Below are 22,985 nucleotides of genomic sequence, written 5' to 3' on the forward strand. Positions count from 1 at the left end.
GACGCAGACGTAAGTTTGCAACAAAATTTTGTGATACTGCCTACTGTAAATCACTTGAAATTCGGTTTACATTTTTTTCTTCTTTTGCAGGTGATATTGGTGTGCAGACAGATTTAACGGGGCACAACATCCAAGCACTTAAGGCAGACAACAAGAGACTTACTTCTGAGTTGTGCACCTTAAAAAAGCAAAAAGAATTGCTTGAAGTTACGGAAGAATCTCTGCGTCAAGATGACGCCAAAGTTGCCTTTTACTCGGGAATGATAAACTATTCGGTCTTGCATGCTATATTCCAACTGGTCGAGTCGGCTGGAAAACATACGCCGCAAAATGGTTTGCCAAAGTTTCAAGAGTTCATTATTTTCTTAATGAAACTTAAGTTCAACTTTCCGCACCAGGATCTTGCCTACAGGTTTCACATTTCATGTGCTACCGTCAGCAGAATTTTTGAGAAGTGGCTGGATGCTGCCTTTTCAAGGCTGAGGTCACAAATTGTGTGGCCGTCACGAAATGATATACAAAGGACAATGCCACAAGCGTTTTTTTAATCAATTGGCTCAAAAGTGGCAGTCATAATTGACTGCTTTGAGATCAAAATTGAAAGACCGTCATCCTTGCAGCCAAGAAGCGAGACTTTGTCTAAATATAAGAACAGCAACACTGCCAAGTTTTTAATTGGCATCTGTCCACAAGGTGTAATTACATACATTTCTGAAGGTTGGGGAGGCAGAGCTAGTGATAAGCACATAACCGAACATTGTGGCATTTTGGAACATTTGTCACAAGGGGATGTTGTTTTAGCTGACAGAGGTTTTGACATTGCAGACACTTTAGGGTTGTACTGTGCTAAACTCCATATCCCTGCTTTCACTAGAGGCCAGAAACAACTTACTGCGCTGGATGTAGAAAACACGAGAAAACTGGCCAATGTTCGCATTCATGTAGAACGGGTGATAGGGCTTGTGCGGAACAAATATTTGATAATGAAAGCAGTCCAGCCAATTCACTACGTGGCTAGCAAGGCAGGACACGCATTCACACCACTTGATAAGATTGTAACAGTCTGCTGTGCCCTCATCAACCTTTGTCCATCGGTAGTTCCTGCAAATCCAAAACTGCCCTCGTGAACAGCCTTGCGGACATTCTTGCTGTTTACAAGTATGGTTGTATGGGCTTGGGCTAGTTGGTTACGTACAGCAATGGGGGTCATAGCACAAATAATGTGGTGCATCGCCTTGCCATATCGTGTGGGAAGGTTGACATTGGCCAGTCGGAGAGATGCCTGAATGATAAGTTAAAATAACATAACCAAAAATTGAACCGATGTAAGGATGGTCATGTGTCTGTGCATTGCGGTGATTGTGGGTGTAAACCCTTGTTTAAGAGTGCTCTGTTTTGTATAGGAATGTAGATGAAGTTATATGGGATGTGTTGAAGCTGCATTGATAGCGAGGGCTGCTGATACCTGCATCAGTTCCCCTTCGGTTGCTCTGACGACAAGCAAATTTGCGTTCCTGGAAGCGGCTGGTTTTCATGTGTGGTGATTGGGCCGCATCGGTGTGCGGACCTACAAATACATGTTTTTCTGAGAATAAATACCTAGTTGAAAGTTAGCGCTCATCCTTGTTGTCTCGCTCCCATCCGTGTCTTCTGACCCCCATTGCCATTCTTTGCTGATTGCGCATTTTCATTTGTGATTTCACTGAGTGATTGCTTCCATTGTGCTCCCATTGCATTGTAAATAACTTCATGTTGCACAGTAGACAGTTTGCAAAGTTTTACTCAAGGCATTCTTTTACAAGTATGAACTTTTCACAAGTGCTTTTACATTCGCACAAGTATTCACTCAAGCACTTTGTGTGTGCCTACACACATGCATCTTCGAACAAACATGTGCTTGTAGATATGTGCTGAATCTGATCTGCAGTGTGTGGTCGCAACATGTGCATATTCTCCCTGTAGTTTACTTGTGACACAGCTTCTCTTTTCATAGTCCATTTTCTGATTCCTGTACGTTGACAATAAAGTCTTTTGCTGCTTGCTTATCAAGGAACATTTTGTCGTTTGAATAATCTTTATGCGTGTGTACTTGTTCGTCCACTTAGTTGCAAGTGCCTTCGCACCCCAAATAAGTTTTGACTGCGTTCTTGAGTACAATTGGTCTTTTTACTCTCTGCAATACCATATTGATTGTTTTAGTATTAACCACTCCTGTCCTGACTGCAAAATGGTAGCTTGCAGTATTGTGTAAATAATAACAGTAAGTTTATAAATAGCTTCTTATTCTGAAACTTTTTCAATTTCAGCAAAAGAAAGCTAAAATTATGGGTATTGGACATAAATATGGCATACCAGTTCATATTGGTGCATTTACACACTTAAAGCTATTCTTCATTTAGCAATAGTTGTTTACGTGGATCTAGCTGTACATGCAAAATTCACAGTGTGTAGTGTGTGATGCAGTGTGTGATGCTTGTTGCTGTATACATAACGGGTGACAAGGCTTCACTTCACTAAGCTATCCTGTGTTTACACTTGTCGCTGTACTGGCCGCTTCAGGTGTAGTCTAGACAACGTTTGACAAGCAGCTGAATGGTGCTGCAGCTCTGTTGGGGTTTGTAGCTTTCTGTTGGCTATTTCCAGTGGCACAGTCCTCACAAAACCACTGTTTCTGTTTTGGAGCCCTCTTAATACCAAGACAAACATAGTGAAACCAGCCATACTTGCAATTTTGGCCTTCGCATGCCAGCATTTTGCCAGATTCAGGCCCTCCGCAGAAACAGTACGAGGCTTCCTCTTTGCTATTTTGGCTGCTTTCTGTACTTTTCCTGGTGAAATACTGTGCAAGCAGTTCTGGCATGATCACTTGTGTAAAAAATTTCTTTGTAGAGGACAGCATGGAGCTCAAAAAGGTATTGTCCTTGGCCACCCTTTCTATGTACACTGACAATGGGGTCCAAACAACAAAATCGCAATATGTTGTGTCGCATACCGCCATACATACACCCATACACCCATACTACTTTCAAGTGTTTGCACTTGAAAGTAGTATGGGTGCGTTCGTTTCAATGTCAGCTTTCCATTCACATTCTCTAGACAAAAATTTGGGTCATTGCTCGCCTCTTGTATTCCTCTCCTGGCCAGTGTGTAAGGGCATTTAACCTCAACGACGCCTTTGCCGCAGCATGTGCAACTGATAAAAGCATCTGGTGTCGCTGCAAGGTATGGGTGCTGTGTGCTCAAGTAAACTCCCGGCTTTAAGAGTTCAAAGTCACTATGATGCAGCTTCATTTCAGACATGTAGCTCGTGATTGCGTCACATTCGTGCTCCAATCCCCATGTTGTTGATGTGCAGGTGAACTTCTGCTGCTCAGGATAACATATTTTTTCAAGAGACTTATAGAAGGCTTTTTCAAGCTCGTCGAGCATACACTTTTTGTCACAGAAGCAGTGATTCTGCCAGCACGGTACACAAACCACTTTGGACAACTTAACTGTCCTCTTGTGGCTCTATCAACGTGGTCCACCATTTCTTGACTGATGTGAAGCTCACTAAGGAAGTCCTCACCCCGTTTAATCAGTGTTTCCAAGTCCTCAGACCGAGCTTCTGCAAATGAGAGATCACGCAGAACACGTGGTTCTAGCATTCTTGGTTTCCCAAACATAGCGCTGTACCTTGGGTGGACCATGAAGACAGCGGGTGTAGCTCCAGCATCAGCAAGACGTGAATGGAACAGTTGTATTGACTCTTCAGTAGGAGCTAGTGGCAGGGCTTGTGGGAGGCACGTTGATGTGATTTCAACACCTTGCTGCAGGTGAATCGAGTCCATTTTTCTCTTCCTCATCTTGGATGACGAGAAATCTATGTCTCTTAGGCGCTTGGGCTGTGTGCCAGAGCAATTGGCTGGGAGCCAGGCATTTTTTTTTCCTGTGCATGTTCTCGTTTCTCTTAAGCGCACTGATGTCTCTACAGCTAATAGCACAGCACCAATGCGCGAGCATGCTTCCCCTGCACCTGCCATGCAGGTGCAGTGCGCTGTTATGATGCTGCCATCTGTGTTTGCTAAGCACCACACTTTCAGGTCTGGCTCCCGAAGCCGCTGAGAATGGCTGAACCGAAAAAAAAATGTTGCTTAGAATTAGTTTTCGAAAGTTTTGTTTGGTTATTGACCCTATCGCAAAGCTTTATATTGGCGCATACAACGGTTGCGGCATCTAAACGTGCAACCTGAACTTTACTCTTGGGCACCTAAGAAAAGCTGCACCACGTTTACATTTAACTGCTCTGTGCACAAAGACTGAACAGAAATAGCTAGTGCGACAAATCGGCTGCGTCTGAATGGAATCGTAGAATAAAAACGAGATATTTCGCTGTCGTCTACGCTTCCTCGTGCACAAAAATGTGTTTTCATTCGCTGTTGCCTTACCTCGCCGAGTACGATGACGCGCTCCGACTGGAGCCGCATTGCTGCAGTTCCGCACCCAGCCGCTGGTGAAGTAGTTGTGTGCATCCAGCGATTTATACACCTTCATCTGCTGCAAGGTGACGTAGCTGGTTGACAAAACCAGGTAATTGATTATGTCCACCTGCGTTGTAGCTGGCAGCAGCTCCACATCTGCAGTCGCATCCGCGCCGACTCTCAGTGTGTAAGGGTCCACGCCGTCGCAGAGTTTGGTCTTCGTCTCGTATCGTGCCCGCGTAGCGCCGACAAGACCTTCGTAGTACGCAGGGCAAAACTCCGAACACTTTCCTCTTAGCACCGCCACGCTTCAATCGTCGTACACGCCTGTCACAGACGCGTTGTACTTCACAGGCAAAGAGCAAGCGATCCAAACGTGGTACCGAGCAATGGCGGGCGGGCGGTGCAGACGACGGAGGTGACGTCACGTGAAAGTTATGTATATTTTTGTAACTGGTTGGGGAGTAACTATATATGTAATGCGTTATTGACTGGTTGCCCGGATGTTCTCGTTTGAGCGCCCGGATGAGGGCTCTTGCTTTTGGCTCAACGTCACTTGAAGTTCGCCGACAACGGGAGCTAAAAGCATATAAAAGTCTAGACATTTGGCCGTCTCTAGTGAAGTCGGGGTTCGAGACATTTGCTTAACACCTGACCCGCTTAATTCGCGACGGTTGGCAGCCCTGCGTATGTCTCGCCTTAGACAGCCTACGAAGTTGCTGTCTGAATTTAGGGAAATCTGTCATTTGGCCAGTCTCATCGTATTTGGATGCGTCTAAATTTATGTATGGTGCTGTAGTATTCTTGGCTCATTTAACGAGCAGTCTACTATGTGCATCTGGTGATGTACTATATCTCTGTTTCGCTACTCTCATAGTCACGATGCCGCAAACACGACCACCTTCTATTTTCATGTTTTGTTTCTAATCTACAAGTTTCTCAGTTGAGCTGAAATCCAGTTGACAACGGCATTAGATGTACCGAATGATGTAAACAAGCCTTCTGTTGCCACACAGACTCCACGGAACGGTTATGTTTCACTATGTTTAACAATTGAAAATATTCATTATGTAGGCACCGGGCCCCGCATGAGTTTGGACCGGTGGCGCCATCATGTCGCGGCGCCTCGCATGTAACGGCATGTGACGGCCGGGCCAGGCTCAACAGGCTCTGCCGCCATCTACGTTGATTTAATATGTTCCGTTGTTGTTTTGTTGTTGTTGTTTTTCTGTTTTGCATTGCCGAAATAAAATACCAAGTGAAACCAAATCTGATCAAACACGCTGCCTTTTCGGGTGTACAAACAGTTACTGAAACGTAACTGAAGCTGGTTAAGCCGTTCACTTCAATCGTTTTTCATCGCGGCCTCAACGGATGGAACGCCGGAAAGCTTGGATGTGCGCGGTCTGTAGGCAACAGTACGTACAGTGCTCAGCAATTGAAACGCGATACTCGAAGCGCATGGTTCCTGGAGCTTTTTGCACTGACTGTAAGCGCCGAGGACAGCGAGCTGGAGCATCGTGGTGTACAGTAAAAACGAGAACCTTTGTGACGCATTGTGGCTGCATTTGGTCCGACGGTGATCACCGATTGCTCACCTCTGGCGCAAAAAAAAAAAAAAAAGACGGCGGCAGCCGCGTACTCTTAGTATTGCGTTTCGATCGTTGAGCACTGTACATTTACCGACGCCGCTTTGCTGTAGTCTAGTGGTTCTAGCATTAATAAAGAGCCGTTCATAGGCAAAAGCTTCGTCCCCCATGGGAATTGCCTGTCTTCACCTCCACAGCTATAGCGGCTCCGGAGCTTTGGCTACCAAGGCGAGCACTCAGATTTGTAGTCGCCATTTTGCCGTCTTATCAATGCATCAGTCTTCCTTTTACGGTATATTTATTTCCTCTCACTTCCCAACTCTAGTTGCGTCCGGCACATGACTGTTTGCTGTGCATCCACGACGAACGCAAACGCACTGGTGTGTTCACACTTGCCGCCACCGACGGCTCTCGTTGCGCTAAGCTGTGTGAAATGGACCATGACTGAGCATAGCGCTTGTTTCTAAGACAGTAAGAATTACGAAGCGTTACAAAGATAAAAATAATTACAACGGACAAGGAATGGGAACTTGCCGACACATGTGCGACCGGCGAGGCAGCTCAAGAAACAAAAGGGAGACTTACGCCTCCCTTTTTTGTTCATAATTTTAGAGCGCAGCTCTTAGCTGCGCGTTCCTGCGTTGAGCGTCGGCGTAACCGAGCGAACGTGAAGCGTAGCGGGGCATGAAAGACGGCGATAGCGGACAGAGTGCGAGGAGGAAAGCGGAGGATGAGGGTATGGCGAATGTGTGAGAAAATCCTAGTACCGCGCGAAGCGGCGACGACCGCTACGAGATGGCGCCACTGTAGCACGCCGTCGTCTGTTCACCGATGGCATGCGGAGAGCTGGTCCACCGATGCCATATGTGGAAACAAAGCGCTGCATGAGTGGAGGTTTGTCCGCGATGGCTGTTGTGAATCGCGCCCACGCGTTACCCACGCGCTGCCTCTCGCGATCTCCCGATTAGCGAGGCAGTCGCGCCACAGTTCGTTCCGTTTGCAATGTGCCGCACGAGACAGATTGTCCGTACCAGCCAATGTATCGCGAAACGTAAACACCTATATATTTCCCATTAGGGAGTATCTTAATCGTCGGTGAGTTTTTTACTCAAGAAACGGTACAACCTGGGCAAAAGCCGAAAGTGGTACGATGTCTTGCAGCGTCTTCATAGCGTTCTGCTACGAGGTAATGACTGGAGCATAAAGAAATTTCAACAAGAGCGGACACTCCCATAGAGCCCAGCGGCCGAATTGACTGTAGCACACCAAGCGGATGTTATTGACTCCTTCCGGTTTGGGTTTTGGGCGCGCGCGTTTTGAACACCAGTTGGTACACGCCGCACCGGCTCTGCTGCTCGGCGCGGCATTCATATTTTTTTTTTTCGCTTCTGCTGAACCTCGCGTGGCCTTTGCGTGGAATCGTTTCATTATTAAGCAGAAATTATTGTGATTGACCTTTACAAGACTGCGCCGAATCTGTCAGGTGCAATTTCATAAAGAAAACGAAAGACGTCTTCCGAAATGATGAAATGTTTATTTTGCTCTATATAAATGCTCGTTCCGGGTTTCTGCATTCATCCAAAGTTGTGGCACCAGGTAAGCAGCAGTCGTTGCCGTACGATGCTCCACCGTATGCCATCAGCTGAAAGAAAGTAAATTACAAGCATGTATCATTTCGGTAAATTGACCTAACAGGGGTATTGCGTGTAGAGGCGAAACGTGGTAAGTGGTGAATGAGCGGCATTACAGATAAATTCACTTTTACGTACATTTCGCAGCAAAGACTCCTCCCAAACAATGCCATAAAATCTGAACATCCGATTTTCAAGCACCCCTCCTTTCCCGGGCATTATTTCCTGCACTTTAAGTGCACAAATACACGGGTGACTGCTCGTTTTTAGAACAACTTGGCCTCAGTCGGCACGATGGTACGCCAAGTACACAAAGGTGGCTACAACACAGGCTCAGCCAGACCATGCTACACGCTCGCAGAATGCCTTCTAATCGCATTCAAGTCAGGCTCGTGGGTGCAAAGCCTGTTTTCAGTCGCTCAGAATACATAAATGTCATGTTCTTGAGCTCCTCCGTGTTATCTTTTACGCGTCCTGCCGGCGCATGCAACACTCCCGTGTTATCGCTCTCGGCAATCGCTCGTCGCGTTTTCGAGAAGCGTAAGTACCGAAATCAGGTATATGTTGTTGCAGGGCTATAAAATGCGTCACAAACTTGTCCCACTAAAATTCAGTACACGCAAAACTAACTCACTATGGCCGGCTTGCTTTTTGCTAACAGCTTCACAACCCCAGGCGCGGCGAGCAAGCCTCAAGATATCCCAAAAAGTTACCAAATAAATTACAAAACTTTTTCGCGTCAGAGAATGCGTCACGAACTTCTACCAGTAAGGTTCAGTACACGCGAAACTAACTGCGGCACACAGCCTAGCTGCTTTTCGCTAACTGCGCCACTACGCCGAGCTATAGTTAGGCTCCGCGTAGGGGGGAGCCAACGTCGGCGCAGGAGGAGGAGAGAGGAGATGGCGCTACCTTTATTTTATTTAGGAGTATTACAACGACGCACTCGTGTGCGCTCTAGCTTCCATTCGGTCACCCTATAGAAATAATGACTTTCTTCCATCAGGAGCCTGCCTGCCCCACTCTCGCCTCGTGGCAGATAATTCTTTGGGACACTGTGTTAAACTGCACCACCACGATCGTGGTCGGCTGTCATACTGCAGTCATAGAGAAAGAAATTCAGCAAGAGGGGACACTCTTCAAAAACTGGCAACAGGAAACACGTCACGCCTAGTTTCAACACCATCCGTTAGTTGACGCGAGCATCAGAAAAAAAGAATGTGAAATAAACTTCCAGCACAACGTTTTATTTTTTTTATTCCTTCCCACTAAAAGTGAAAAAGTTTTGCGTGTAAATGAACTTATACTTTGCAACTTTTTGTTGCGTTGCCTAGCAACAAGCTAGCGGCATGCCAGACGCGCGTGCATACGTCATGCGCCAGACAAGCCGCAGGAGTGAGCGAGGCCGGCTGCGCATGTGAAGCTCGCATGCTCGGCGACCCGTCTCTTTTGGATGTAGCCCGTTTTTTGGGCTCCCGGCGTTCTCTTATGTTCCGTCTGCATTTCGACACGGCACCGCGGCACTACTGGACTACAGCAAGGTGAGGAATGTTGTTTGACAGTATGCGACGCACTTCAAGCACATTTAGGCTTACTGCACAAAACTGAACCTATATAGTGACGCAGTTATCGAAAAACAGCTCTGCAGTCCAAGCCTAGTTAATGTGAGTTAATTACTCGTACTGGGAGATGTTTGCGACGCTTTCTATGAGCCCAAGCATAATTGTAACCAATTTCGGTAGTTTTTGGGCCTTAACATCGCGAGGACTCAGACCGCCACCGTGGCATCGGCCATCATGACGGCGGCGAACGTATCAAGGGAGGACGGAGCGGCGGACACCTTCTGCCCCAACTTGCAACAAAACATCATGGTGGTGAGTACCCCCGACGACATACGTGCTTCACGTTATGCAGAGATAAAATCGATCTGCATTGGTGGCAAGGAACACGTGGTTGGCGCATATCAAACCGCGCCATATGGCACCGTTAAAGGCGTTATTAGAGGCATCCCAAAAGAGGACTCCACGGCCGCAATCGACCGGAACATTGTGAACTCGAGAAATCCCTTGGCACATGGCGCGAAGAGGATTGGTAGCTCGACCACAGTCATCGTGGCTTTCAAGGGCCTGAAGGGCCCGAATTACGTGTGCTATGATCCCGTTCTCACCAAGTGCAGCCTATATCGAAAACAATTCGATGTATATAAGCAGTGCGGAAAGGTGGGCCACCGCCGCGACGTTTGTCCAAACCCTCACGTGAGGGCTTGCTTTGCTTGCGGGGCCGTTGACCCCAAGGAAGACCATGATGTACCCCCACATGCAGATTGTGCGGAGGGCCACATCCGACCGGTGACAAGGTTTGCAAGAATAGGTACAAGGTCCCATACGTAGTTACAAAGAGGCAATGGGAGCGCAAGATGGCCGAACAACAAGTGCAGCAGCAACAACGAGCGTCTCTCAGAGCTGAGGAATTTCCATCGCTGATATCAGCAACCGCAACTTTCTGCCGGCCCAGCTGGTCGCCACGCGTCACGTTCGGTCTCGAAGCGCAGGGCCAGCGAGAGTAGACAGCGTAGCCTTAGCCGTAAGCGATCACAGTCACGTGACCGCGTGAGCTGGGCCGATGCAGCAAGGCACGGTGCCAAGAAAGCACAGAGGGGTATCACCACAACCACCTCCGATACCACCGCAACGACCAAGACCAGTAGCACCAGCAAGACCGTCGATGGCAACAACAACAGCAAGACGAGGGAAGACGAGGCGATGAGGACGTTGAAGGAAGCCAACGAGGCACTTAGGCGCAAAAACAACGAGCTCGAGACGAAAGTCAGTAGGCAAGAGGCCACTATTAGCAAGATGGCAAACGAGATCGCAGAAATCAAGAAGCTTCTGACGAACCGTTCCGCCAATAACGAAACGCCCCAAGCGGTGTCATGTGAACCCACATTCAGCATCAGCAGCGCTGTACCACCAACATCCGCTGAGAAGGAACTGGCACCCAAGCGACGAGCGATCGAGAACCTGAAGGAGCGCAAGCTCAACGACCGGGTGGACAACCTGAAAGACAAGGTCGACCAAATCGAGGAACACCTTGACGGGCTCGAAGATTATATTAAGACAGCCTTCACCAAGATGATTAACGACAGGTTCGCCGCCATCGAGCGGACGTGTCAGCAGTTGACGAACGCAGTACAGCAAATAACGCAGCAGTTCAATGAGCAACAATCATGGCTGCAACAGCAACAACTACAGCAGTGAAGGGTCTCGTGACCTGGCACTGGAACTGTAACGGTTTCGCTAGCAAGAGGGCAGTCTTGCAGCAACACATAACACAAGTAGCACGCAAGCCGGATATAATTATGATACAAGAGACTCGCACTGATGCTGTGTCGCTACCCGGTTATCCAGCATACGCAAAGTCTCCGAAGGACAGTGGCGGTAGAGGGATATGCACATTGGTTCGCAAGGGACTCACCTTCATTGAGCACGAGTTGCACAACAGTAAAATTTAATACACTCTCATCGAGGTCGTTACGGGAAGAAACAAAAGAACAGCACCTTTCTGCTCAACGTCTATAGTAGCCCTTCACACTGGAAGCAACAATTCAAGACGCTCCTTCACAGAGCCAACACCGTGGCGGGGACTCACAGGCTCGTCGCCTTCGGGGACTTCAACGCGGCGCACCCGGCATGGGGATATAACAAGCAATTGGCCAAGGGGCGAGACCTTTTCCAAGACACATTAGACCTGGGCTTCACCCTCATCACAGACCCGACTGATCCTACAAGGATTGGGAACTCTGTGTCCAGGGATACGACGCCGGACCTTACGTTCGTGAAGAACGACGAGAAGGGAAATATCTCCTGGCGCAACACGGGGTCAGAGCTCGGCAGTGACCACTACATCGTAGAGGTCATCATACCGGAGGAGGTAAAGGCCTCGGAGGACACCAGAAAACATAATTTTACGGACTGGGATGCCTTCCGTAGCCTGTTACCAACGGAGACAGAGGAAATCGAGAATATAGAAGAATGGTCAGCCCACATCGCGGGGAAGGTCAAGGAGGCGACCAAAATCATAGAAACGGATGAGCAGGTCGACAAGGTTGACAGCCGCCTCGCGCACTTATTCGAAGCAAAGCAATCTATCCTAAACAGGTGGAAGAAGCAACTACTAAATCGGCGCCTAAGGAAGAAGGTGGCGGAGCTGAATCGCGCCATCAAAGTTCATTGTCGGCTGCTCTGCACGCAACAGTGGAACGAAATCTGTAACGCTGCGGACGGGCAGATGCATTGCGGCAAAACCTGGAACTTGATGCGGCATCTGCTCGACGAGACCAAAACAAAATCCCACCAACGCGACCGCCTCACAAAGATCATTCACAGAGCAATCAAGGAAAACGGGGAAACCGAAGTAATGAGGTGCATAGACAACAAGTACCTTCCTGTTACACCCACGGAAAGGCATCCCGAGTACGGCGGTCAAGCCAACGAGAAGCTCGACATCAGCGTCGAGGAGGTGCGAGCGGCCCTGCACGAACTAAACAGCAAGTCGGCGGCCGGCCCGGATCACATCTCGAACAGAGCGCTCAAGAACCTCAGCGATGTAGCCATCAAAAACCTCATCGGTTATTACAGCAAGCGCTGGAGGGCGGGGTCACTGTCCCAGCAATGGAAGACTGCCAAGACCATCCGATGACATCACGCTGTGGGTTCCGGGAGGCAGCGATGGTCACATTGAGAGCACGCTACAAGAAGCCGTCGACGCGATCGAAGACCAGCTGAACGGTTCCGGTTTGATCTGCTCACCGAGCAAGTCAGAACTGCTGGTGTTACCACCGAAGTACGTCAGACGTAACAAGAGCGAAGCGAGGGATTACGAGGCCATCAAGATCGTGACGAGGAACGGCCAAGTGATCCCGGAGGTCGACAAAATCCGGGTGGTCGGCATGATTATAGACAAGCGACGGGGCAACGGCGAGACCATTTCCCGCATTACAGCCAAGATTACCAACGCAATACGTCTGATCAGACGGGTCGCCAACCGCAAGGCCGGGATGAAGGAGGAAAGCTTGATTCGGCTTGTGCACTCCTTCGTAATCAGCCACGTCACCTACGTTGCAGCCTTCCACAACTGGATGCAGTGTGAAAAGAATAAGATCAACGCCCTGATACGCCGAGCTTACCAGGCGGCGCTCGGACTATTCGAGTGTACGAACACCAACAAGCTCCTGAGCCTGGAGGTACACAATACCCTCGAGGAAATTGTGGAAGCGCAACGGACCGCCCAGCTGGAGCGGCTCTCTATGACCGAAGCCGGCAGGCGCATACTTCAATACTTAGGCTTCACGCCCGGGGCGAAAAAGTCGAGTAGCGACGTTTCTGTCCCGGACGGGACCCGGCGCCGGATTCGGGTAGACCTCATCCCGAGAAACATGAACCCGGAGTTTACTGGTAGAAGTTCGTGACGCATTCTCTGACCCGAAAAAGTATTGTAATTTATTTGGTAACTTTTTGGGATATCTTGAGGCTTGCTCGCCGCGCCCGGGGTTGTGAAGCTGTTAGCAAAAAAGCAAGCCGGCCATAGTGAGTTAGTTTTGCGTGTACTGAATTTTAGTGGGACAAGTTTGTGACGCATTTTATATCCCTGCAACAACATATACCTTATTTCAGTACTCGCGCTTCTCGAAAACGCGACGAGCGATTGCCGAGAGTGTTAACACGGGAGTGTTGCATGCGCCGGCAGGACGCGTAAGAGATAACACGGAGGGGCTCAAGAACATGACATTTATGTATTCTGAGCGACTGAAAACAGGCTTTGCACCCACGAGTCTGACTTGAGTGCGATTAGAAGGCATTCTGCGAGCGTGTAACATGGTCTGGCTGAGCCTGTGTTGTAGCCACCTTTGTGTACTTGGCGTACCATCGTGTCGACTGAGGCCAAGTTGTTTTGGAAACGCGCAGTCACCCGTGTATTTGTGCACTTAAAGTGCAGGGAATAATGCCCGGGAAAGGAGGGGTGCTTGAAAATCGGATGTTCAGATTTTATGGCATTGTTTGGGAGGAGTCCTTGCTGCGAAATGTACGTAAAAGTGAATTTATCTGTAATGCCGCTCATTCACCACTTACGCACGTTTCGCCTCTACACGCAATACTCCTGTTAGGTCAATATACCGAAATGATACATGCCTGTAATTTACTTTCTTTCAGCTGATGGCATCCGGTGGAGCATCGTACGGCAACGACTGCTGCTTACTTGGTGCCACAACATTGGATGAATGCAGAAGAAGCCCGGAACGAGCTTTTATATAGAGCAAAATAGACATTTCATCATTTCAGATGACGTCTTCGTTTTCTTTATGAAATTGCACCTGACAGATTCGGCGCAGTCTTGTAAAGGTCAATCGCAATCATTTCTACTTAATAATGAAACGATTCCACGCAAAGGCCACGCGAGGTTCAGCAGAAGCGAAAAAAAAAAAAATGAATGCCGCGCCGAGCAGCGGAGCCGGCGCGGCGTGTACCAACTGGTGTTCAAAACGCGCGCGCCCAAAACCGAAACCGGAAGGAGTCAATAACATCCGCTTGGTGTGCTACAGTCAATTCGGCCGCTGGACTCTATTGGAGTGTCCGCTCTTGAAATTTCTGTTTTACAGGTCACTCTGTTCTCTGCTGGAATACATCCTAGAATTACGCCATTGCAGCCAAATAACGCTCGCTCAAGCCTACCCGTTATTCCTCATAACCACAGCGGTTGCTCTGGCAATCTTTGGAGTCTTCTGACACATGCTTCGTCGTTATATGGTTATCGAAAAAATCAGAACCATCTTCATGAACCGCTTCGGTAGCAGCAAAAGCATTTTAGCTAAATATCTTGCTGCAAAGCCCTTAAAAAGCACAAACGCGATGTTGAAGGTTATATTTGGCAAAACACACTATTTGAGAGCCGAAAAAAAGAAATTGGCAAAGGCTTAGCTTGGCTAAGCCTAGTGGATTGCGAAAGCAATCTTCTGTTCAGGTTGTAGAGTTCCATACTGCTCATCGAACGTGTAGATGCAGTCTCGTCGCCATTTAAAGCATCCATAAGGCTTGCTGTCGAACGATCAGGTGTCGCCAAAGTCGCGAGAGCATGCATGATACTTGTAGATGCACCCAGATCAAGAGCTGTTGAACGCATTCGCCTGGCTGCATAATATGCACGCCGTTTAGCTAAACGTTGTTCCCGCTCTTCATCCGTTTATTCCGCACGCCGCCGCTTCTTAGCTGCAGCACATCGTTGCTGCTTCACCTTATACACATCATCCGACATACCGTAGAGGATTCGCTGGGACGACTGCGACGAGCCGAGTTGGGGGGCCGCTTTTCCACAGCTGGCATGACGTCACGTAGAAAGCCTCCCCCACGGCAGCGGCGCGTGGAGGATTCGCTGGGACGATCGCGACGAGCCGAGTTGGGGCCCCGCTTTTCCACAGCTGGTATGACGTCACACATAGGTTACGCTAAAGGTCAATGGTGGATTCTCCGGGACGACGGCCAAGAGCGTAAACCTCGAGCAGTATTGCTTTCGCAATAAAAAACGTCGACGCCGACTCTCATTTGCAAAAGAAACCGCATTGCGTGTGTCACCGTGTAGGTGTGATGTTGTTGTGGTACTTGCAGCGACCCAAGTAGACGTCAAAAAAAAAAAAAGGTTTATTGAAGAGCTGCGGATGCCCGTTGGCCCCTGGAGCGCGTGCCCAGCGCCCGATGGATATACACCCAGTGGTATGTGTCTTATGCATTTTTCATACATCGTCGGTGGTAATGAAACAACCTTTATTGAAAACTGTAAGTGTCAGAGGAGTTTATCTCCCCTTCCTTTACAGATGGCGGCTAGGAGTCCCTGGATCCAGCGGCATCTTCGGCTTATCTGATGACTTGTAGCTGGACCTCGCTGTCTGAGCTGAGCAGCGCGGTCTCCCGCTGCTCCGCGTTCGTATGCATGTGTCGTTCGGCTCCCGCTGATTACAGTCTTTACATCTATATGAATAGAGTTCTGGATAACGATGATTATGAGCGATCGGGTCTGGGAAGGTGTTTGTTTGTAGCAGGCACCATGGCTGTCGCGTGCTGTTTGGTTAACGAGCAGTGTGGTCGGGGGTAATAATACCTCCCTAATCTGTAGTGTTTGGTGATTTTATTATATTTGACCATGTGTTCCCTCTGCGCACTCGTGCCCGCGTTGTTCCTGCCTCTGCTCGGCTCGCTAACTCTGTAGCTAGGGTGTGTGCGGTTTCGTCGCCCCGGAGGGCGTCCACATAAGTTAGTCATGATCCTTAGCGCCTCTTTTGAGACCCTTCCCTTAGCAAAGTTATGAATTGCGGTTTTAGAGTCGCATATTACGACTCTGGCCGTTGAGGAGGTGAGCGCCAGCGCTATGGCCGCTTCCTCTGCGATTTCCGAGTTTCCTGGTATAATGGTGTCGCTGGCAAGCTGGCGGCGCGCTTGATTTGAGGCGACCACTGCAATGTGTTTGCCGCGTCTACATAGACCACGTCCGCGTCGTTTTGAAACTTCTTGTGTATAGTGCTTTCGCTAGCGCATTCTTCCGCTATCGGTGATGTTCAGGGTGCATACATATAGGTAACGGGGGTTGATGATAAGCTCTGTGGTTTCTCTTGGGGTGTCTTATTCATCCCCGCTTTGTCCAGCGTACGTGTGACCGAGCTTGTGCAGGATGTGTCTTTCCGTGTTGCTTTGCGCTAGTCTTTCGTATTCTGTTATTGTACGAGCCTCGATGAGTTCGTCAAGAGTGTTGTGCATTCCTAACCCTTCGATCGAACTTCTCGTTAGACGTGGTGATCGATAGGCCGAGGGCTTGTTTATATGCCTTTTTGATGATGCAGCCTATCGTTTGTTTTTCGACACTTGTAAATTGAGGTATGGGGTCACATGCAATATGCGGCTGACGGCGAAGCTTGAATGAGCCGCACTCTCATGCCGTATTTCTTGTTGGCGATTCTTCGAATCGACCTGATTAGATTTAGGTGCACGTTAATGAACCCCAGGTGGTCGAAATTTTCGGAGTCCTCCACTACGGCATGCCTCATAATCAGAAAGTGATTTTGGCACGTAAAACCACATAATTTAATTTTTTTTATCGACTTGATGGTTTTCTGGGTACTGTTATCCAGAGGGGGTATTCTGTAAGAGACCACCTAGTGGGCTGTCCATTTTGGCCGCTGCTGATGGATATACCACGGCGTTGGATATACCACGGTGGATACCACTGATGGATACCACTGATACCACTGATGGATATACCACGGATAACCGCGGCGTCTACTACGGCGTTGGCCACGCGAATCGCGAACGCCGTAGTAGACGCCTTTGACGGACGCCGTAGGGACGAGTTGTCGGCGTTCGTGCGTCTTGAAAGCGATCTGTGACGTGGTCAAAGTACGCGCCCGTGCAGGCCTCATCCTCAAAGCGATCCGCGATGTTTGCAGAGTGCGCGTAGTGCCGGTAGCTTCATATGCGCTGTGCTTTCGACGTTTCGTACGCGTTGTAGCGACAGATGCACGAAGGTAAATTGGCTCGCAGTTGCTGCCGCGATTCCTAACTCCAGCGTTTTCACAGACGGTTCCCGCTGTCATCGAGCGATGTGTGTTCACATTTACCCGTGCGCGCGTGACACCGTGCTGGTTAATTTAGTTAAAATACGTTGGCGGGCTAGTTGGTTTGAATTCATTATAGAATATGTAAGCGCGACTGAACAAGGACGTAGAAAGAAGCAGACACAAAAAGACATCGCTGTCTCTGTGCGTCTGTTTCTTTCTACGTCGTCGTTGAGTAACGCTGACATATTTTATAATTGTTAATTTAGTTAGTAAGTGAATGCTTACGAATTCGTACGGCCGATAAAACTATTATCCTTACTTCACACTGCTATCTACTAATTTGCTATCGCAATCGGTGCTTCGCCTTTCAGGCTCAGGCGGAACTGCAAATGTTTCTTGTTGTATATCGTCGGGGATTTATTTATTTATTTATTTTTGCTCTTCCCCTATGTACATGTCTAAGTACGCGACAATGCTAACGTGCGAAGCAGAATAACAACTGGAATATTAATGCTGGTGCTCCACGTCTTGTAGCTTACCGTGGTGAGCTCTGTTGGCGGGGTGCATCTGCATCGCAATTTGCGTTAATTTTCTACTTTATATATTACACAGTGCCGTGAATGTAGCCTGCCTCGCACATGTGGCGACGTTTCTCAAAAGCAGGCACACGAAAATGCGTTTTCCGGTACGTCAGGCCTTAGAACCCGCTGTGCGAAATCACCGGAAGCACCGTGAGCGCCTTCGTCCCGTCGTCTGCTTCCCACGCCAGTGCTTTGACTTCTAGCGTTCGCGGCGCTGTTCGCTAGCACTTCGTAGAGTTGCTGTATATGCTATATACCAAAGGTAGCTTTGGTAGCATACTGTGGCATTTCGCTGACTCACCGCTGGCGTGGACGGCCGCCCGGTGCCCATTTGGTTCTATAGACGGAGGTTGTTTTTCTATATTTGTGTTCTATTTGATTTGAAAATTGCGCTATTCGAACATCGATAAGTTCAGTGTAGACTTCCATTCTTTTCGAAGAAATATTGGGTTTGTTTATTTGTTTCTGTTTCTTTTTTTACTGCGAAGCTGTTGCGACTAAATGGCGTACTCGTAATCATCATGTGCTAGACTTTACGGTGCCCTGGACGAACTTGATTATTCACCAAATTTATAATTTGATGTGATGGCGGACATGCTTGGAGTTATATGTGCAGGCTAATTTTGAAATGTTTGGATCAGTTACGGGCTAAAAGAAAATGGCTAAACCACCGTTTTCTGCCTGTCTCCAGGCGTTATATGTAAAACATTTGCAAAGTTTATCCGCTTCCGTGGGAGAACAACAGATGGCGTCGCAATTGGTTAGATGGTTAGCATGGTTAGCACAATTTTTGAAAATCACCAGCGACATGTAGCGAAATTTTACTTCTTGAGCTAGATTACTGTCAGATGCACACATTATTTGCACCAATAATTGAGAGTGAATACTTGAGTAGTTAACAAAGATTTGTTAATTAACTTCTAAACTAATTACTTTACCCCGTACATTGGAATTTACCAATATTCAATTCAGTCATACAGTCAATTCAATCATTCAGTTATATTCAATTTCAACTGATTCTGAGGATGACACCTGTTCTGAGATATGCGTTCCCAAAGTGTGCGACGGAATGCATTCAGTGTTCCTGTAACTTTAGAGATTCAAGGCATAAAAGTTTTTTTTTTTTCATATAAGTGTAATAACAGTCCATATCTACGGCAAAGTTTGACTGCGCTTATCTCAAAATTGGTGCTGGTTTCAAAATTCGTTCCATATGGATGTACCTTGTAAGATCACTGGCTTCAATTCGTGCAGTGCAATGTGTGCGCTAAATTAATTAGTTGCAACGTTAATTAGTGACATTTCGTTAATTAGTCATTTAAGCCTATTGGTTTCTATGGTAAGGAATGTATAGCTCTTCTAGTATTCCATCTCTATAAATAGATTTCTTTCTAAAAATGCCACAGACAATTTCTTTTTTTTTACCAGTTAACGTTACAATAAAACACGAGGTATATCTACAGTGAAAAGGAGCCACGTCGTGAGTGACGTGTGCCGAAAGTTAGAAGCGTGTTGGTTTATTACGGTATTTGTAGAAAATTATTTATTGAAGAGTTCTAGAGCTTTACAAGCGTATATATGTTACAGCCGCGCATATATATATATTGCAGACAGTAAGTTTGCCCAATGTCCTGAAAGAAGATGTGCCAAACATCGAACAGCGTCTTTTGCGTGTTGTGTGCACAAAGTGTCAAGTGTTTCTGTTAATTACAGTTTCTGTAAAGAGAAAAAAGATCTTATGCAAGTCTTTCAAAAAATCCGCCGTTTCTCCCGAAAGTGGAAGCACTGACTCCAATGGCAAACTATTGCACAGCTATGCGAAGTAAGGATAGTATAGATGCATCGGCCGTATAAATTGCAATAAACATTCGCTTACTAACTCCACGAACAAGCTTGCTGTAACGCGTGTACACGTAAGCATGAACAGACGCCGTTCGATGACCGCGGACGCTCGCTGTCAGTACGCTTGCGTGAGGGATGGCGGCAGCAGCAGCGAGCGAACGCTTCGTGCTGCCTGTATCAGTGCGCCGCCGAAACTTCAGGTCGCGCGACTTCCAACACTAGGCGCGTGATAACACAGCGCACCTGAAGCCACAAGCGACATCGGCTCGCGTACGTAGCATTCGTACCCGCCGCAGGTTGCCTCCGAGATAGTGTGCGCGCAACGGCAGGGCCAGCGTTGGAGACGTGCGCTCACCTTCCTGCCTATAGAAGCGCTTAAACGAACACAAATGGACAGACTCCGTGTAAAAAAGCGCAGGCGTCAAAGTGCACTTCTGACGCACTGTCAAAAACAGAGAGCTTAAATTACCCATTTTGTTTCGTTCGGCATTGTTTTGAAAAATGTGTGTCCTTGTCTTGATTTCTGGTAATTTGTGGCACATTGTTTAGCAGACAATGACATTAATCAGAACTTTACACTCAGTTGGTGAATTCGGTTAGCTTCAAATACTTGAAAATGATGAATAGTTTCTTTTTAAGACTGTTATGAGTGTGTCTTACGAGCAGCCCAAATACAGCCTTTGTAAAATATTATCAAGAAAGCGTTCGAAATTGTTATACGTAGATAAGGCTTCAAATGGGCGAGTCGTATATGCGGGCAACGCTTTAAAGTTGGTGACTTAATTTCAGCAACTAAAAAGTTTAATGCTCTTGCACGAAACAGACGCCTCGCTGAAAATTGGGCTGTAATTCTGCAAGGTCGCACAACTGTGCTGTCATTTATCTATCACGCTTCAACAAATTACTGAAATCTTTCGTTTTCACTCCTATCGTCCTTCTCTGATTTCTCTGCCTATTCGCGGTGGCCGTCGGTAACTGCTTTCAGTATCGGCTCAGTGCGCTGTCTGAAGGAGTGGATCAAGGAATGCATCAAGGAATGCATGCGTCGTTGAATAAGCAACACCTAATAGTATACGTACATCCTAGAGATGACTGAGCGCTGCGGTCGGCACCAGAATAGCCATGCACAAATGTGCTGTCAGGTAGACGTTCACTATGGGATTTAGTGACAGCAATATATATATATATATATATATATATATATATATATATAAAGGAAATGAGACAGAGCGGGCAGGGAGGCAGCCGTTTAAGGAAAACTGAAATAGAACGGCGATCAAGCCTGCAATGGACACTTTATAAAAAAGTGAGCGCTCCTTGCCGTAGGCCTGAGGAAGCGTTCGGGGCGCTGGGGGCGCTGGGTGCGAGAGTATTTGTGCGGAAAACATTGCCCGTCGTCGCGTTGTTGCTACCGGTGCCATCGAGTTTGATCGTGTGGAATTCAGCTGACGTTGTTTGTTTAGTCGTTTTACGTCGTGTCAGATTGATGGAGGAAGGCTGCTACCGTGCACAGTTAGTGTCGTAAAACACCGGGCTCGAGGCGGAGGGAGATGCCTGCGGTCCGTGAAGGGGTCGAAACCCGGAGGAAGGAAACTCAGGAGAGGCCCTGACGTCACTCTTTATGAAGCTAAACTGAAGCCGGAAGTTGGCGTTGCTCATGGCGTTGCTCCGCCTATCGGGTCAGCTCTCCTCTCTTGTTTACATTTCTCGCGAAACCACGCCGCGCTGCGCGCAACCGTCGTGCTCCGCCGCAAAACTAAACAATCGTTAGCACGTTAGCATGATTCCGCCAAAGAGGGCAATATTTCCCGCGGATATTCCTTCGTCCGTTGCCATTGCCGTGGTGTGGTACATTGCGTACAGCATTGCATGCGCGTTCATTTCACGAACTTTAGTTCCTCGTGTCCCACCTGGCCACAGCAAAATCCGGGAGAGCACGGTCCAACTAACGCAGCGCAACAAAACACGGAGACCAACGCGAACTTGGCCCGCACAGCGCCTTTGCCACGGCACGAAACCTACGGAGCAACACGTGTGAGCGCACAGAACCAAAACAAAGCCGCCACTGTGGCCCGAAAGGCGTGGCCGCCACGGCAAAGAATTACAAAATCAGCAAAAAAGAGGAGAACGTACTACGTCATTTCCTCCACACTTTTCTCCTAGCGCGCGGAGGGGGTAGGTAAAGCCCCTTGATAATTTTAAAGTAGCGACACTCTTTGAACTCTGCCGCCGCCGCGCGACCTCCTCGCCTCCTCCTCGCCCCTTGCGCGTTCCCCCGCGGCAACCAGTTTTGCCCCCGTTTTTCTGCACGACGATTGGTCTCCCTGCCGTTGCCCTTGGAAACGCGGGGATCTTGAGTTTTGCTTGTGTTTTTCTTTTTCGTTCGCGCCATTTTCCTCCTGAGCACGGCTGGCTCGGCGCTTTAGCTCGCCGTAGCGAACGTTCTACGCTGTGTTTCTGGTCTATGTGCTAGCGCTATGCCGGGCTGTTGCGCATATAACTGCAGCAAGAAGCCTGAAGATGGTTATGCCGTTTTTATGATACCATAATGAAAACGTGACGGCTTGCGTAGGAAGCAGTGGCTGCATGACATTGGCCGAAATAACTTTGTTCCGACAAAGAACAGCGTTGTTTGCGAGCTGATGAGTCTTTCTTATAGCTCGTAGCAAAGTATCCCGTAATGCGGCATTATTTTTTCATTCTTCCGGCCTGCTCACCAGCGTTTTTGTTGCGGTTGTCCTCAGTATGCTTAATATTCTGGGGCGGCTCCATCACTTCGCACGTCGCTAACTGTTGTTATTCAGTCGGAAGTGCAGTATTATTGATTCTGCTTTGCGCCCTGAAAAAATTAGTGGCAAGTATGCCCGTAGTATTGCAGGTGATGGGCGTTAACTAGTCAAAATGGAGCTTTTTTTAAGTTTTAAGGCGAAAGCCTTTAGATCTTTTTGTGTCAAGGTCGCGTTGTAAACGAAGTATCACGTGACCCAAGGAAGGCCAGAGGGGACCCAAAGCATGTCCACGCCTGTATAAGAGAATGATTACCCAAGTTAATTAATGAATCATTAGTGGTTGACATAAGGTGGATTAGGGAGGATTAAGGTTGATTAGAGTGTATTAAAGAAGATTAAGGTGGATTAGAGTGCATTACGAAGGATTAAGATGCATGAATAAAGGTTAAGGTGCGTGGAGGAGGATTAAAAGTCGGATAATGGTGGATTAAGGTGAAGTGTTGATGAAAGGGTATTAAGACCGATTGGGGTGGATTAGGGTGCATGAACAAGGAT

At 47.9% G+C, this 22,985-nt stretch overlaps 1 pseudogene; it reads right to left on the reverse strand.

Annotated features, from left to right (window-relative positions):
* Positions 1 to 3,594: 3,594 nt before the first annotated feature.
* Positions 3,595 to 6,591, reverse strand: LOC129385814 (uncharacterized; annotated as a pseudogene).
* Between the last annotated feature and the right edge of the window lie 16,394 nt (positions 6,592 to 22,985).

The sequence above is a fragment of the Dermacentor andersoni genome, chromosome 7 (assembly GCF_023375885.2).
Source record: "Dermacentor andersoni chromosome 7, qqDerAnde1_hic_scaffold, whole genome shotgun sequence".
Lineage (NCBI taxonomy): Eukaryota > Metazoa > Arthropoda > Arachnida > Ixodida > Ixodidae > Dermacentor > Dermacentor andersoni.